The 11,338-nt window shown below is 36.5% G+C and overlaps 1 pseudogene; it reads right to left on the bottom strand.

The window, feature by feature from the left end:
* Positions 1–9,949: 9,949 nt before the first annotated feature.
* On the bottom strand, positions 9,950–11,123 carry LOC110571318 (annotated as a pseudogene).
* Positions 11,124–11,338: the final 215 nt, after the last annotated feature.

The following is an 11,338-nucleotide window of genomic DNA, read 5'->3' as shown; positions in this document are numbered from 1 at the left end:
ACACTTTCTAAGTATGCAAAACTAGTTTGAGAAACAGAATTCTAAAATTACTCAAAATTTAAAGGTTTAAAATTGTTTATGTAAATGGTTAATTCAAAAATCTAAATCTGAAAATGTTATTTTGTATTAAAGACTCGATGGAACTCAAACTCTTCAGAAAAAGAACTAACTGAACTTTAAGGAGTAAAGTCTCAAAAGTCTGAAATATATCAATGACCCTAAATTCATATATAATGCCCAAGCCAGTCTCTCCATCATACATTGAATGTCTTTGTGAATAAACAGAATTGAGAATTTTCTAAAGATCTTTAGACTACAAATGGCCACTCTATATCACTAAGTCAGCTTGGGTTGCACTGAAAGGTATTTTTGACCACACCTATCTAAATGCAAATTATAACCTCCTCAGTGGGAGAACCTACCTTAGTTCCTGCCTTTAATTATTACTTTTATACATAGTGCAGTGTATCTGGAATTATGCTCTAAGCCTTCTCTAAAATATGCTTACATTTACAAGACAAGGAGACTTTAATATGGTCTCATGGAATTTTTCTGGTCAAGTTTTCTGGGTCCAAACTTGAAAATGAGGTTGTGGTGGGTTTTCCCGGGACTACTAATAGTGAAAATCTTTGCACAGGGTCAACCTTTACGTGATCCTCAGAAAAGTGAAAATTATGAAAGCAACTTGCCTGGAAACTAAACAGTACGTGTTCAGGATGTCATGAGTCATGGTTGATCATGGTGAATCATGATCAATGGAGAATCCTCTTTACATTCTAAGGGATTTCCTGTATTTTATGCTTTTTAACTTCATAGCTGATGAAAAATTGGAAAGACTGGGTAAATATCAAACCCTCCAGAAAAACGAAGGTGAAAGTTTTATGTTTTGGTGTCTGATTTTTGCATATAAAGAATGTTCATGGGTCTGTGATGGGCAAGAACAGAATATAATCCTGAAGCTGTGCTCATATTAGAGATATAACTAATAATCTGGGGATTGTAAATTGTGACGATAGTCATTAGAGCTGGCATGATATATAGCACTGGAAATAAAATTCAACATGCAGATTTTCTTTTGGGTGTCAAAGGAACAAATTAGCAATGTTCCTGTATTGTGTTTTTATTTGAGGTTGAGAATGCACAATTACAAATACATAAAATGTAATCATTGAATTGACTTGACAATAAAGAATTAGAAGTATATGGATATTTCTCCAAGATAATTTCTCAAGTTACATATCTATTAAACAAAATTCTGGGGAAAATAACTTGGATATAATTGACTCTCCACTGGGGTTGGGCAGTGATTGTAGTCTGCTGTAAGTGCAAGAATCTGAGACTCAGAGATCAGGTTAAATTCTTAGTTCTATTATTTATTAGCTTTGTTTTGGAAAAGTCCTTTAACCATAACAAGTTTTGGTGCTGTCATCTGTCCAGAGAAGAGAAATTTCTACCTTTTGGGGCTAATAGGAATATCAAACAGGTTGGCTTACACTGTAACTGAAAAACATCATATGATTTTTACTTATATAGCCGTGAAAAATGAGTTTTAAATATACCATACCCAAAAGAGTATCAGCACTATTTAACTATTTCATTCAATCCTCAATAGGACTAAAGTTTATTTAAAATCCATAGCTATTTGAATTTAAATAAAAAAAGAAAAGAAAACAAAAAAAAAGAAAAAGTTTACAAATGAAAAAAAAAATCCATAGCTAATCTCCTGAAATCTTCTGACTGCCAACACTGGTGGTTTTGGCTTTTTGAGGCTTGCGGATATTCTCAATTTGATTAAACACACATTTATTGAGCACTTTCTACATATAAGGGCTGAACTAAATATGGGAAAATAGAGAGAGAGGGTGGAGGAGAATTTTCTTAGCATAAATATATTTGGAGCTGCAGAACCCAAACAGATAATTTCAATAAAATGATAATTAAAATATGATAGCACCAGTTTGTATTTATTTAGTATTTAGGCCAGGAAAAGACCTAACTGTACTATATTTTCATTACAACACTGATGCCTCATGGTACATCTATGCTGTTTCAAGTATCTCCACATTTCTCAAGAAGAAAACTAAAGCACATATATAATTTGTTAAATTGTTGAAGATTGCACATAAATTGTTGAAACTAGCATGATTAATTAAATTGTGATGTGTTTTGCAGCTAGCAAGTGGTAATAACTGGATCCAATCTCCAGCGTAACTGTTTTGGTTTGAAAGTTCAAAGGCCAGGGTTCCAAACCAACTCAGGAAAGATTTGTGAAGGAGTTGATATTTAAATTTGCCTCTTAAAGAAAAAAAAATAGGCAAATATATAAGGGTAGGGTTTTAAGTTTGACAAGTGTATGGGCAGAGAGGCACTGACTAAAAGACACATAACCTTCCGTATGCAAAACAAACCCAAAACCAAAAAAAACCCAGGATGCGTAGTGTTGCTGGTATAAGGTGGGACACTTGAGTGGTAATAAGGATGGTTAATGCTAGTTTATAAAGGCTAGGTGTGCCCTATTGGAAGCTTCAGCTTTAGCTTAAAGGGATTTCCTGTGAGAAGGGTGGTTGATGATTTAGAAAGCTCTCTGGCTATTTTAGTTAGTATGAATTCGAAGATGATGAGACTGGAATTAGGGGCATCAGAAGAATTTTGAAGTTAGCCAGTGGAAAAATGATTGGAGTCTAAGTTAAAACAATGATAATAGAAATGAAAAGAAGGAAATTAATTTGAGAAATAGACAAGTCAGCAGGATTGGGGGATTGTACTGGGAAGGGTATGCGGCCTGGGAGAAGAAAAGTCTGTGATAACTCCAATTTCGTATTTGCATTATTGAGAGCAGTGCCCTCAAAAAGTACAGTGAAGATAATGAGCTTGCGGGGCCCGTAGAACACTAATGGGAGTTGTTTCATAGGTAGTTACATGTAGAATCTAAAGCTTGGAGGAGCTATCTAGGCAGAGATTGGAAGTAACTGGCATAGAGATAACCATTAAAAACCATGATAATTGTGGATGAAACAGCTGGTGGGCGACTCGGAATAATGGAGCTGAAGGACTCCTTCCCGAGGGTAATGGCATTGAAGTGACTTAATAGCTAAGAATTCAGTACATCCGAACCTGTCTCTCTTCACACCCCCAAAACTAACGAAGCCTTAAACCTGGTGTACTGTCAGAGTGTCTTGGCCATTAACTACTTTGGAATCACCTGGGCCACTTGTTGAAAATGGTAACAACTTTATCTTGCCTCAGACATAATGAATCAAAATCCTCTAAAGGTAGGACCCAGGAACATGCATTATCACCTGGTTGTCATGTTAAAAAGTAGATTCAGATTCTATGGGTCTGATAGTCTTCATTTCCAGTAGGCTTGTCAGTGAAGATGCTGCTACTCATCCAGATGCACATTGAAAAGCAAGGCCTTGGAGAACATAATACCCTCTCAAATCCGAGCTTACCAGGTAGAAATAATCACTGTATTTTGATTATTTTATTAGTATCATAATTAATATCTAAAAGTATATTATGGTTTCTACTCCACTGATTTATTTTGGAATGCCACTTCTATTATTTTAAGTCTGTTTCTACTTTCATATCCACAATTTAAAAGAAAAAAAAAATCTCCTGATTAATTTTACTGGCTTGAGAAATGTAATCACTATTATTTATTTAATAATTTTTAGAAAGGACTCCCCAAAACTTCAAATATGCAATTTGAGTATGTAAGAGGGAGAATATGATGGGGTCCTTTACAAATGTATTTGACCACGAGACTTTTCTGCCCGAGTGCTTTATTAAACCTCATGGGAACACACTTTGGAGACATTGCCTAAAGCCACACTAGAATTGACTTGAGAATTTTTTTGCATGTAGTTTTCAGTTGGCTATAATATACCTATGCTTTAACTATTGGAAAACAAGCTCTTTAAAGTGTTGTGGGTATGAGGGTAGTCCCAGGAGTACGGCTAGCTGGTTTCAAATCCTGACTCAACATTTAGTGTCTGGATATGCTTTAGCAAATTACTTAGCTCTTCTGAATTTAATTTTACTTGCTTGTAAAAATGGCATAATAATATGTCCTATCTCAAATATTGTTCATGTTTAGCAACGTAATCAATCCAAGTAAAACACCGGGCTTGTTGGTATGGAACTGTTGAATCACTATATTATACACCTAAATTTGATATAACACTGCATGTTAACTAACTGGAATTAAAATAAAAACTTAAAAAAAAAGACAACACATGGCATGTTGCCTAGCACATAATAAACCTTCAGTGAGTTCTGCCTTATATCTATTGTGAATTTAGTCCTTCTTAATTGCTTTGCACCCATGAGGTTCAAAGTTTAAGTTTTATATATATTTTGGATGTATAGGCACTACCTAAGTATTCTATTGGGACTTCTTACAATTAGAAAACAAATGACCCCTCCTCTAGAACCCTGTTTGAGTCTCTACTAGCATTTGGCCCAACTGCCCCCTCACTCCCATGTCAGGTGGTACTCTCAGCGCTTGGCGCTTAAATAGGTTCTCAACTTTACTCATATTTTTACTCCTCCACGTTCATTCATTCTTACTGTGTTATTGTCTATAGTTATTTATTTAATTTAAATGCAAGTGTATACATTTCAATTCACTCATAAATGCCATGAATTAGAGAATAATGCCATTTTATATTTTGGTATTTACTCATAACTTAAAAAGTGATTAACAGTGTAAACAATTAAGTACTTTTCCAAGTTACACAAACATCTACACCTTGTAAAAAAAAAATTTCCACATTGAATTTACCTTTAAAAGATGTTTTGCATAACTCCAAATTTTCTGATTTTTAGCTTGTAAAATACCAAAAGTACTTGAATTACTGATTGCATTTAATTTGATTCTGTGCTCTTAACCATTGTGCTAATAGAGCTATGAGAAGTGAATGGCAGTAAGATATGATCTGCTTTTGGAGTCATTGACATCTAGATGATGTTAAGTTCTGTAAGTTTGAATATAGTCATTTAAAGAGACTTTATTCATTAAAAATATAAGAGGCCCAAGAACAAGGTCCTATATGAATAGTCTTCAAAAACAGAGGCTGAACAGTAGAAAGGTAACTACATAGAAATTGGAAAACCCCAGGGGTGCCTGGATGGCTCAATTGGTTAGTATTGGACTCTTGATTTCAGCTGAGGTCATGATCTCAGAGTGCCAGGATCTAGCCCCGAGTTGGGCTCAGCTGGGAGTCTGAGATTCTCTCTTTCCCTCTCTTTCTGCCCCATCGCCCTCCCACTCTTGTGCCCTTTCTCTCTCACAAATAAATAAATCTTTAAAAAAATGAGAAAACCATGGTCAATCAAATGGGTAAAACAAATGAAAAACTGGAATATGTTGTCACAAGGATTAGACAAGACAATGTGTCATGGAGAATGTGGCATCATGTATTAAATGTTGCACAGATGTCAATAAAATTTGAACAGAAAGGTGACAACTGCATTTGACCACATTCATGTGATTGGTGGGGTCTTGAGAAAATTGTTCCCCTGGAATGTTTGAGAACGAAGTCTGTTTGGAGAAGTTTGCAGAGAAAAATGTGAGATGAAAGAATGGAGAGAATAATAAAAAAAAACTATTTTTTTCAAGAAGTTTCACTGTGAATGCAAGTTGGTATGGTTACCAGAAAAAGTACAAGATACCAACTTAATCTGAATTTCAAATAATAGTCTTTAGAATAAGTATGGAACATATTTATCCTTAAAAAGTGTTTATTTGAGTATGTCCCATACTTACTGCTCTGCTTTTCTTTGCTAAATCTGGCAAACTTAAAGTCAGTTTTTTGTTTTTTGTTTTTTTTTTTGAGATAGGAAATAATAAAGTGTGTATTATGATTAGAAGGTCCTATGATTAGAAGATTCTCCTAGAAGACAGAATAATGAAGAAGTATATATATATATACTTGCAAAGGTTAGATCTTACAAATAATTAACTTGAATGAGACCCAGAGCAGAGAGGTTGATCGGCTTTGAGAAGAAATGGTGCAGTTCTCACATAATAATCCAAAGTAAGACTAAATATGGGACCAGATGTAGAAAGACAAGTAATTTGTATGGTGGGAAGATGAGGAAGTGCCTGTCTAAATGCATTTATTTTTTAATTGAAATATGAACAAAATCTTAATTAACTTTGTCTAAGTACAGACAATCATGAAGTTAACAGTGTTTATGTTAGTTTATATAATTGAAGCAAACTGAAATAAGTATATGTGTGATTTAATTGATATTCTTATAAGATAATGGTTATCTGGATAATTGCCTAGGTATAGCCTCCCAGTACATGGGCACTAAAGAGTCTACATCTTCTAACCAGACTCTTTCAAATGTGTCCATGTTTCATGGATTCACTTCAGTTGTGATGTTTATCATATTTTATTAGATGGTTATACTTAAATTGTGTACAGATACTTAAGAGTTTTAACACACATTTATCTTAATGAATTTCAGTTGTGTATATCAGCATAATATACTGGAGACTTCGTGAATAATATACAGATTATTCATGTATATAATATACATGATTATTCACTGTATGTTATAATGAAGTGTTTGTTGGCATCCATAAAATCATAAGCTAATATTTATTATAATCATTATTATACATATTACAGGTAAAATAATATGGTAACAACTCACTTAAGGATTCAGAGCCTAAGGAAAAGAAATTGAGGTAGATTGCAGGTATTCAAGAGAAGCAAATATGTTTGCTTTGACTAAATATGGAGTTTACCTCGTTTTCCCTCATGGCTAGTACCTTCTTTTTAGGTCAGATGAATTTCATTATATACTTATATGATGTTAAACAGACCTGGGTTTAAAACCTGACTAATATTTCTTTTTGTATAACTTTAGGGAAGCAATTTATCTGAACTTCAATTTTTCAATCTGCAAAAAACAGGCATTAAAAACTCTTATAGGTTCAATTTTAAGATTACAAAGATAATAAATGAGAAGCCAAGGAGAATGTCTTCTACCTAAATTGACACTTAGTATAATAGATTACTACTAATGAGAGCCTGCTCAGGGACAACTGGATAAACATTAATTTAATCCTTGTGCCAAATTATTAGACTAGTTCTATAAGGACAAAGATGGACCATGTTGTCCATTGTTTTCCTGGCACACGATAAAAAGTAATTTGAATGTGTGTTTGAAATGGACAAGCCCATGAAGGAGACACTGTTCAGTACTGTACAGATGAGGAAACCAAGCACAGTGAGAGTGAAGTTCATTCAGCCACAGAGCGACAGGGCAGGAATCTGAAAACAGGCTTAGCTCACTCCAGAGTCCATGGTGCTCCCCAGCATGCTAAAAACTCTACAATTAATAGATTAATAGGAGCTATGACTACTTTTTATTTATTTTTTTAAGATTTATTTATTTGAGAGAGTACATGAGTGGGGGGGAGGGGCAGAGGGAGAGAATCTCAAGCAGACTCTGCACTGAGCACTGAGCCCAATGCGGGGCTCAATCTCACAACCTTGAGATCATGACCTGAGTCGAAAACCAAGAGTTGGATACTTAACTGACTGAACTACCCAGGCATCCTAGGAATTATGGTTATCTTTTAAAGAAATTACTTGGAAGTATTTGAATAAAATCTCTACTGACAATGAAAAAGCCAAGCATAGTATGGAAATGGAAGCTTCCATGCATATCTACTGTCCTTATTTAAATCATTAATATTCTCAAACACATTTCCAGACTGTGAATACCCCTCCTTTTTTTTTTTTTTCCCCCAGGGGGCTGGGGTGGGTGGGAGGTGGATGGCTGGAAGAGATTGATGAGATTGACGTGATTGATGTTGAATGGCTGAAAGATTTTCTGTCCCCAATTTAGACACTTATACAGTATAAATTGGGGCTTTTTTTTTCTGTGACATTTTTGAATTATACTACAAATTGTATGCTGTCTGGGGACAGTCAGAAAATATGTTTAGAGGTACAGAAAGGGATGTTCAGTTAGTTTAGTTTTGAGTAATGGGAATGAAAGTGGCTTACTCTGGGAACTTCACCTTTATTTCCGTTACCTGATTACCATACTGTTTGTAAATTATATGCAGGTAGGAACTTGAGGTTTCAGGACCATATTTCCACTTGCCCAGAAACCCCACAGTCTAATTTTTGTCTCAAATCTCTGCAAGAAGATGAGAGGCAGTGTGGTCTAGCAAGAAAGCATATAAGCTGTGGAGTTACACAGATGGAGATGCCACATTTATTATTTTTACATTGACAATGGGAAGCAAGTTTTTTTTTTTTTTAAAGATTTTATTTATTTATTTGACAGAGACAACGAGAGAGGGAACACAAGCAGGGGGAGTGGGAGAGGGAGAAGCAGGCTTCCCACAGAGCAGGGAGCCCGATGCGGGGCTCAATCCCAGGACCCTGGGATCATGACCCGAGCCGAAGGCAGACGCTTAACGACTGAGCCACCCAGGCGCCCCGGGAAGCAAATTTTAAAGTACATGAGAGATTTTCTTATTTCCAATATACATCCAATCACAAAATAGAAAACCTGAAATCATCTCTTGACTATCTATTGATCTATCTATTTGGCTGTTAGAAAAGAAAAATTTAGAGTATACTAGAATTAGGCATTCCTAAATATTTGTTTTATATGCTCTTAAGAGAAATTGCAAGGTCAAAGTCATAGAAAAAATATACCATGTTTACATATAATTGGTCATCTACCAGCAATGCTATTCCCTGGATATGTCAGGTAAAGTTATTTCTGTTATTCTTAGAAGACATTATAAATATTTCATTTAGATGCAACTCTGTCAAGCAGATAGGCGTGATTACTTCCATGCAACCATGTGCATACACACACAACAAATTAAGAGAAGACCATTATTGAGGTTGCTTAGCCAATGGATTTAAAAATCAATGAGTCATTGAATTTAGTTATCTTCAAAGTATACACTAACAAGTCAGTTCCCATTTTTTTTTTTTTATGCTGACTTGTGTATGTCAAGGCAAAATTAGAATGCAAAATTCATAATCAAACTTGACCAAATTGGTCACTTGATTACTTTGCTCTGTGACTTCGGGCCATTTTTCACATTTCTAATAATTAATGTATTTGATAACCATAACAAAGTGATTAGTAACATTTTGTCAGGATGAATGGTCAATAAATTGATCTAATAATGAATACTTATTGATTGATTGGCTTAAAATTTACACTGCAGGAGATACCACTTTTTTTTTTTCATGGTTGGTTTTGGCCAAACTTTTTATTTAGTATTCTGTAGTTGCTTAACACACACTTAGATGGTCTTATTGGGGGAGGGGAATGGGGAGGTTCTTGTAGATTCCCAAGGAAATGTCAGAAAGACAAAATATGGCCAGCATTATCCATTTGTTTTTTTGGGTTTACTGGGTGAATAGCACTTTCCTTACATAAACATCTGATCTCAGGTTTTTCATACTGGGAACATTGAGATTTCAGTTTGAAAACACTCTGAAATCCTAGAGTAGCATACCCCGACCACCCTCTAATAGCTAGCTTGTTTGTGTAGACAGAAAGATTCACCTCTCCATTTTAGATGGCTAGATGTTTGTGGAAGGTCTTAGAATTGCTTTGCCTAATTTACTGGGAAAAATCAGATATAGGAAGTGGCCTTTAGGGACACTTTTAACTTGAAAAATTACAACACTAGTACACAAGTCAAGTCTTAACACATTTAACATTTGCTTATTGAAAGCAATGTCATAAAGTCAAATAAGATTAAACAGGTTTTACTTTTTTTTTCCCTCACAAGAACATAAAAATTATGGAAGGGGAACTTAACAGGAAATTTTAAAAAAGGTAATACAATTTTTCCTTTTAGGACTCCTTGGGTAGTTACGACAGAAAAGGTTCCACTTTTTTGTTTGTTTCTTTGAACAGGGATTTTGGTCCAAAGTTGTTTTTTTTAATATCTGCTTCTGCCTCCCCCTCTATCAGATCGGCTTCCTCCACGGCCACTACCTCTTGGTGCTCCTCGGCTTGAACTGCTGTAGGAATCACGTGGAGGAGGGTATCCCCTTTCCACAGAAGGGGGAAGCCCTCTTTCTTGTCTGCCAACCCGATCACAACCCCTTGAGTAAAGATCACTTCGGCTGCTTGAGTAACTGTCTCGACTTCCACCATATCCATCATGTGAGCTGCTGTAATCATCATAGCAACTGCTTCCACCATAAGATGGCGGGGGCCCTCGTGTAGGTGGAGCACTACGTGAGTTACCATAACTCTCATATGAATCCCTGTAGGAACCTTCACTTGGATGATCTGAATAGTCATGCTCACGACCATAGCCATCTCCATCACTATAGCCTCTTGATGGGTAGTCATCACGTGAACTGGAATGACCATAATCATGGTAAATATAATCTCTTGGTGGTGGTGCATAATCTCTTGTATCATGAGAACTTGGGTAATCTCTGCTTGAATAGCTGTCTTTAGTAGAGTATCCATCATCTCTTGGGGACAAATAAACATCTCTACAGAGGGCAGGGGTTCCCTTCGAGGTGCGCCTCCCTAACTATCTCTTCATGTGACACAGGAGCTCTTCCTCCCATTCCACTGCTGCTGTGAACTGGTCCTGAAGGGTCAGATCTTTTAGGTGGAGGACCACCACTTCGTGGTGGTGGTCCTCTTTTTACTGGACGTGGTCCCCTGGGAGAACTCATGTTAAAATTCATGGAATAGCCACCATCATCCATGTGCCCTCCATCTGAGGGAGGTCGCCTGGTTCCTCCACTTCCTCCTTTTCCACCTCTAAGACCTCTTGGAGGGCCTCTGCTTCTTGGAGGTGAAGGTGGTCCACGTCTACCACTTTCAAATGATGGTGTAGTGGCTTGTTCTACTTTGATGGCTTTTCCATCTAAGGACTTTCCATTCATGTCTCTGGCTGCATCCTTAGCATCTGCTGGGCTCTCAAAGGTGACAAAAGCAAATCCTCTCGATTTGTTGGTTTCACGATCTTTCATCAATAGAACTTCCACTATTCGTCCATATTTGCCAAATACTGCTTCAAGGGTTTTTTCATTTGTTTGTGTATTGAGGCCACCAATGAAAAGCTTTCCTGGGCGATCTGCTTCAACCATTTTTCCCCCCGCGGTGAGAGACAGAGGGGTGACGACGGTTCCAAGCTCCTATGAGCTCGCCGGCAGGGGCTTCGTAGCAGCTCAGCACGAGGGAGTGCCGCCGGTTCAGAGAACGGAAGAGGGAAGCGGCTAACACTACTGCACAACAACGAGGTATCACTATTTTATTTAAATTCTTCACACAGATCACCAGAGAAGAAAACAGGAGCCTGATT

This window comes from Neomonachus schauinslandi, chromosome 2 (assembly GCF_002201575.2).
Source record: "Neomonachus schauinslandi chromosome 2, ASM220157v2, whole genome shotgun sequence".
Taxonomy (NCBI): Eukaryota; Metazoa; Chordata; class Mammalia; order Carnivora; family Phocidae; genus Neomonachus; species Neomonachus schauinslandi.
Note: the sequence above shows the minus strand (reverse complement) of the source record. Positions and strands in the feature narration are given on the sequence as shown.